Here is a 7,488-nt window from a genome sequence, read left to right as displayed (position 1 = left end):
AAGTGTGGAAGCAAAAGATAAAACAATGGTCTCAAGAGACACAACACGTCCCTAAGACACCAATGTGACCCTCAATGAGGTCACAGAACCCAAAGAAAACAAATGCGAAAGCGACATTTCAAAAAGGGACAAAAATGAACCCAGGGGAAAAATGGTCATTTTCAAGGTGAAAGTGGGTACTACTGAGCACACCATTGGAAATACAATGAAAAATCAATCAAGATGGACTCAAGAATCGCATGATTCGGAGTCCGGACGAAGTAGAACCGGCAAGACGAAGAAAAACAAACACTTAACGGTAAAAGGGTAAAATGGTAATTATTCAAGAATATTCGGGTGCAACTGAGCACACCGTTGGATAGACGACGAAAAATTAGTCAAGTTCAAAAAAAATTTCACTCGATTTGGAGTCCGAATGAAGAAGATATGGCTAACGGAAGAAAAATGGCAAAACAGTCAAAAGAAGCCAACCCAAGAACATCTAACTAGTTAGGAGAGCTTCCTAACCGGTTAGGAGGCAAAAAAAAAAATGACCACTACACTGCCACAAGTCATGTAACCGGTTACGAGGTTGAGCCCACCTGCACACTTGAACTAAAAGTCAGCAAAAAGCTGACAGCAGGGGTTTTTCAGGAAAAAATGGGTTTTTGAGGGCACAGATGACATTTTTTGGAAAAACACAAAGAACAAATCCCGCTCAAAATTGAGTTTTCTATTTGACAGCATGCAAGAAAATGAATAAAAACTCACTGTAAAAGGCCCAAAATGCCCCTCCATGAAATGAGATCGTGAGGGTCAAAAAGCTGCTAAAATGTAAAACTGAAAGCTGAACTTTGTGATGGATTTCCGGCACCAAGACGACATTTTCTGGAAAAACATGAAGAAGAACCCCCCCCCCCCCCCCCCCTCCCAAAAAAAAAAATCACGTTTTCTATCCGACCATGTCAAAAGAAGAAAATAAAACTACTATGAAAAATCTAGAATGCCCTTAGATCAAATTATGCAATAAACATGCAAAATGAGTCCATAGAAGGCTTAAATCACCAAGGATGAGGTTCTCTTGAAAACGATCATGCACGCAAACGTAACTTACCTATTAGGACGCGCTACAATGGTCCATGGCTTAAAAATACCGCCGATGCAAAATCCGACCCCCCAACGGCCAAAAAGGCAAAAATGCACATAAAATAGTAAATTTGAAAACCAAAATTGACAAATGATTTCAAATTACCGTTTGGCCCTTGGCCACACTTCAAATATGATTAATGAGACCCTATGAAAGAATAAAAATGGAATTCCCACACCCGATGCAACCATGGTGAGACAATGACTTGGCATTTTTCAATATTTTCATAATATTGCATAAAGTTTAAAAGTTACATAGAATACAATATACGTGTCATTAGCCTCCAACCTCATCTCATACATGTCAAATACACTGCAAAAGGTGCACTTATGTACACATTACATACATAGAATCAATGATACAAGTTTTGAAATATAAAGCTACAAAATGACATTTCATGCTAACATTAGCAAGAAATGTAAACTTAAAAGCTACTAGTCATCCAAGGAATGATGAGCATCATGAACAAAGCCTTCGAACCAGAAACAAATCCCCAGTAACTTTGGGGTGAGTAACATAAAGTGTGATACCCCCTAATTTCAGAGCACGAGTTGATCAAGTTCGCGCACAAAATCAAGGGATATCAAAACAATTAAAGTATACACAAGATGAATAGATGAATGATAGTCTCCCAGCTGCGAATACTCAACCTCGAGACTGGAACCTCTAATAACCTGAAAAAAATAAATTGTGGGTTAAACCCTAAGAGCAAGTTCTCTACCAGACCTCTGAAAACCAATAAGTAGATCATCTCTGATCAAAACCATTCCTAATAAAGTTTTAATTTTAATATACGGTGATACAAATATATATAAACACTTATATATAATACCATAATCCTATCTATTAATAGGTTCATTAAATTGTCAAAACTATCCACCAATGATTAATTAATAATCATACATAGACCAATCAACAATTTCTTTTAAAAGAAACTCCTCCAACCTTAATTCCATCCTAGACAGCAATTTAATAATTTAAATAATAAAATATAATTAAAAGAACATTATATTTAATTCCAAAACCAATAATGATTTTAAGTATTTAAAATACACAATCAATATCTAGGTTTTGACAAATCATCCATGTCACCACCAGTATTATTTTATTAATATGTATAAAATAATACACTAACCTATAAGTACTAGACTATTCTAATTGAAGAATATCTAATCCTAATCCAACCTATACATACAATATCCATAGATGAATTTTAATCATCTAATACATATAACAATTTAATTATACTTTAGCAATTCAACCATGCCATTATGAATATATTTGTTTATATATTGGCAACTCAACCATGCCTCCTTAAGTATATTTATTTATACTTTTGGCAAATCAACCATGCCATTATAAATATATTTATTTATATATTGGTAACTCAACCATGCCCCCCATGTATGTATTTTATTCATACCAATACTTACGCATTATATTTAAGCTTTTGGCAACTCATCCATGCCGACAATTTAACCATGTACCAATTGTAAATTTAACGTTGAACAAAATCACACATTAACATCCCATGCATATCATACGCATAATATTAATTTAAAAATCAACCTATCCAGATATACCGATTAAATAAGAATAACTAATATTAATTATCTTAAATAATATATACATATATGTGTATAATACCTTCATAAAATATATATATATATAAATACTCCCTTCCATACTAATCACATATTAAATAAACCATATATACACATATATATAATTAAATATACATATATATATACTTCCTTACGTAATAAAACATTAATTTATTATATTTACGCAAATAAATGCTACTACTCCTCGTAGCAACACTCTATAGTTCTCAGGACACCAAAAACATTCCTCTAGTGGTTGTTTTCAACCATCACATGCTTAAAACCAACTCTGAAAATTCACCGGACCTCACAAGACCTTAACGGGACCCTAAGCAGTGCCTCACGCTCCTCAACGCGCCTAAAGCCTCTGAACGCGCCTCCACGCGCCACCTAGCACTGGCAGCTGACGTCACGCGCTCTTACGCACTGCCCACGCGCCTGATTCGCTTCTGGATGACGTGGCACTCTGCTATTCAATGGATGTAACTTGCCCCTGGGCGCGCGTCACACCAGATCACTTCACGGCACCTTCATGCACCTACGTCGCACCATATCAATCTCTCTTTTGATCCAGCCACATCTAAGGCTCAAAACCGTGGCACACCGTAATAAAATGTGCCGCACCCCACTGTAACGCACCCCTTAGGAGGCGCCGATTCCAGACCCAGCGTATATATATAAGCCGTATATATATATATATATATATATATATATATATATATATATTATATATATATATATGTCCAAACCATTAATAGGAAAATCAACGTAATTAATTCCAGAAAAATATATAAAAATTTCAGAAAAATATATAAAAATTCTAGAAAAGTACCAGAAATTCCATAAGCCCTAATTCATTATTCTTGGGTCACAGATCAAGCATAACAATGATTTTAAATATATAAACCTATATATATAATTAAAATCCAACAATTCCAAAATAAAATAAAATTAAATAAAACCAGCTTTTAATACTCCAATATAATCCTAATTTAATCAAATAAAATTAACTTAATATTTTTGATTAATCTGTTCTAACAAAGATTTAAATTAATAATTTAATTAAAGTGTTGATACTCAAGGTGAAATCATTATGGGTTCTAAGAGGAAAATTAGAGAAGAACTCACCTGAAGGTTTCGAAACGAAACCGACACTTCAAGCTTGACTGTCTCTTCCAATCCCAACGTCCTCTTTTTTAGATCCGGCCTCCTCCTTGTCTGCCCTTCTTCTTCTCTCTCTAACTCTCTTATTTTTTTCTAATGTGAAAACTCTTAACCCTAAAGTCTTATGCGTATATTTATGCGTTTTAAAATTTCAAATCCTTTTCCAGTTATGACTACCAAATAAAATAATAAATATAATAATCTTTAAATATTAAATATATATACACATATATATTATATAGTATATATACATATTCCTTCCATAAAATCATTAGTTACATAAATCATATATATACCTATATATATATATATATATATATATATATATATATATATATATCATTCCATAATGATTATTAATTAATTATAATTATATACATATAATTATAGAAAGATAATTATTTTAAATATCTTCATATCCATGGGCCTTTATTAATTAACCCAACAAGGCTTTCTTCAAGCCCAAAGTCACATCCTTTGGTCCAACTTCCCTTAAACTCAAACCAATTAATTTAAATAAATAAAATAATTAAATAAACACTTAAATTAAAATAACTAATTACATCAAGCACATAATCAAACAAAAATTTACAACTAAGTCATACCATACTAATAAAATCAACACACCAACAATTCAATCAAACAATTAAGCACACACACAACAATTATCATATCAATAATTCACGTAATATAAATAAAATAAAATAATTAATCCAAGCACTCAATAAAACAAATCAATTAAAATTAAAATCAACAAAATTAATTAAAATTAAATCAAATAAATCATTTAAAAATAAAATAAAATAAATTAATCCTAATTAATAAATTCTTTAAAATATTGGGGTATTACATTCTTCCCCCCTAACAAAAGGAATTCTGTCCTCAGAATTCACGAATCCATGAAATGAAAACTTTGATTATTTAATTTCAAATTTCCATTTTTCCTTTTTCCGTGTGGAACTCACCCATCCACACTTACTCATAATTTGTAGACATATCTTGTAATTTATGATGACTATGCTAAGTTAATCCATACTCGTTGCATTTATTTGCAACTTAATTTCACCAACTTATATGCGTTGGGAAAATATCCCCATTGCTATATACATAAAAATAAATGACTTTACACACATGACTTGAAATATATAACATTACCAACAATAGACTATTGCCGAATCAAACAAAATATGAATAACCCACATATGAGGTAATAACCTATTCTTTATTGCTAAACCACGTTATACCCTTCACGGAAAAAATGATTGAGGTAATAACCCATTTCCCATTTTCAAACTCTAATCTACTACGATAACCTAACTACTTCACCCTATTTGACAACGCACATAAAATTTTTAAAAAGATTAATCTCCATAAATATGTCCTTAATTAATGTAGGACTCATAAGTAAACTCCTTTTAAACAACGATGCACGAATGAAAAATCTTAGAAGATCGTCCAAACAAATCCTTAAACAAAGCCATACCAATAGGCAACTCCAAAAGCTTTATTTAATGTTCTCAACCAATTTTAGTCAAACTATCTTTATGACCAATATGAAAATAAAAGTCTCTTTACAACGTCGGTACTCCCATACTATATTGCATGAAAGTACCCTCTTAGATCCACTTTAGTATATAAAGTGGTTACATTAACTCCATAATTTTCTCCTGCCCTCCTGAATAGTTGAGAACTGAGAATGAAGTTCCTCAGTCATCATCACTTTCCTTAAAATGTATCACAAAGACCTATTGGTTAATCTCTATAATCCATACCCTGTCGGATTCCACTGAGTAAAAACAAAATTTCCTCCGAAAGTCAACTCTTTATTTCCAAGTTGACCTATAGTTTCATTGTGAGTAATAGCAGGTGTACCAGCTTTACCACTATACATAAACTAGATAACGTCTCAATAAAGTAACCATTTTGTATTCTGTTGACATTTGAGAATATTTGCAACTACATTCATCCTCCCTAAACAATACTGAGTGTAGAAAGTAATAACTTCTCACAATTCAGTTATCTACTCTATCTCGCACATGTGTTTACTATATGAACATAAACTATCAACCTTCGTAAGCTATGTTATTCAATCAATTTCCACAGTAGATATTGTCTCCCTACATACTGATTTAGCATACGATCCTGGCACCTACACTCTTGCCTCTTTCAGTACCTTCCAAATCGGTGTCCTACCATTTGTTGATAAGACTAAACGATTTAATTTTAGGACGCACTAACGGACCGAATATGGAATACAATGAATCCTACACTTAAGCTCTAAGTAAAAGAGTATACAACGCGAAAGTCACACAACGAAAGACACCCTAGGGACACTTGAACCTGGAGTGCTCTAATACCAACTGTGATACCCCCTAATTTCATAACACGAGTTGACCAAGTTCGCGCACAAAATCAAGGGATATCAAAACAATTAAAGTATTTAAACAAGCACAGAATACAAAGATGAATAATAAAGAATATATAAACCGCTGAAGAAAACTAATAAATAAATATTTCATTAATTAATAATTCTCTAACAATAACAACTCGGGAATCCCGTAACTCAAGGACCCCTTAAAACATTATCCAATAATCCAATACTACTTAAAAGTACATAAGATGAATAGATGAATGACAGTCTCCTAGCTGCAGATCCTCAACCTCGAGACTGGAACCTCTAATAACCTGAAAAAAATAAATCGTGGGTTAAACCCTAAGAGCAAGTTCTCTACCAGACCTCTGAAAACCAATAAGTAGATCATCTCTGATCAAAACCATTCCTAATAAAGTTTTAATTTTAATATACGGTGATACAAATATATATAAACACTTATATATAATACCATAATCCTATTTATTAATAGGTTCATTAAATTGTCAAAACTATTCACCAATGATTAATTAATAATCATACATAGACCAATCAACAATTTTTTTTAAAAGAAACTCCTCCAACCTTAACTCCATCCTAGACAGCAATTTAATAATTTAAACAATAAAATATAATTAAAAGAACATTATATTTAATTCCAAAACCAATAATGATTTTAAGTATTTAAAATACACAATCAATATCTAGGTTTTTACAAATCATTCATGTCACCACCAGTATTATTTTATTAATATGTATAAAATAATACACTAACCTGTAAGTACTAGACTATTCTAATTTAAGAATATCTAATCCTAATCCAACCTATACATACAATATCCATAGATGAATTTTAATCATCTAATACACATAACAATTTAATTATACTTTAGCAATTCAACCATGCCATTATGAATATATTTGTTTATATATTGGCAACTCAACCATGCCTCCTTAAGTATATTTATTTATACTTTTGGCAAATCAACCATGCCATTATAAATATATTTATTTATATATTGGCAACTCATCCATGTCTCCTATGTATGTATTTTATTCATACCAATACTTACGCATTATATTTAAGCTTTTGGCAACTCATCCATGCCGACAATTTAACCATGTACCAATTGTAAATTTAACGATGAACTAAATCACACATTAACATCCCATGCATATCATACGCATAATATTAATGTAAAAATCAACCTATCCAGATATAC

The sequence above is a fragment of the Cornus florida genome, unplaced genomic scaffold (genome assembly GCF_030987335.1).
Source record: "Cornus florida cultivar Cherokee Brave unplaced genomic scaffold, ASM3098733v1 CherokeeBrave_3.0.0_Hap2_Chr09, whole genome shotgun sequence".
Lineage (NCBI taxonomy): Eukaryota > Viridiplantae > Streptophyta > Magnoliopsida > Cornales > Cornaceae > Cornus > Cornus florida.
Note: the sequence above shows the minus strand (reverse complement) of the source record.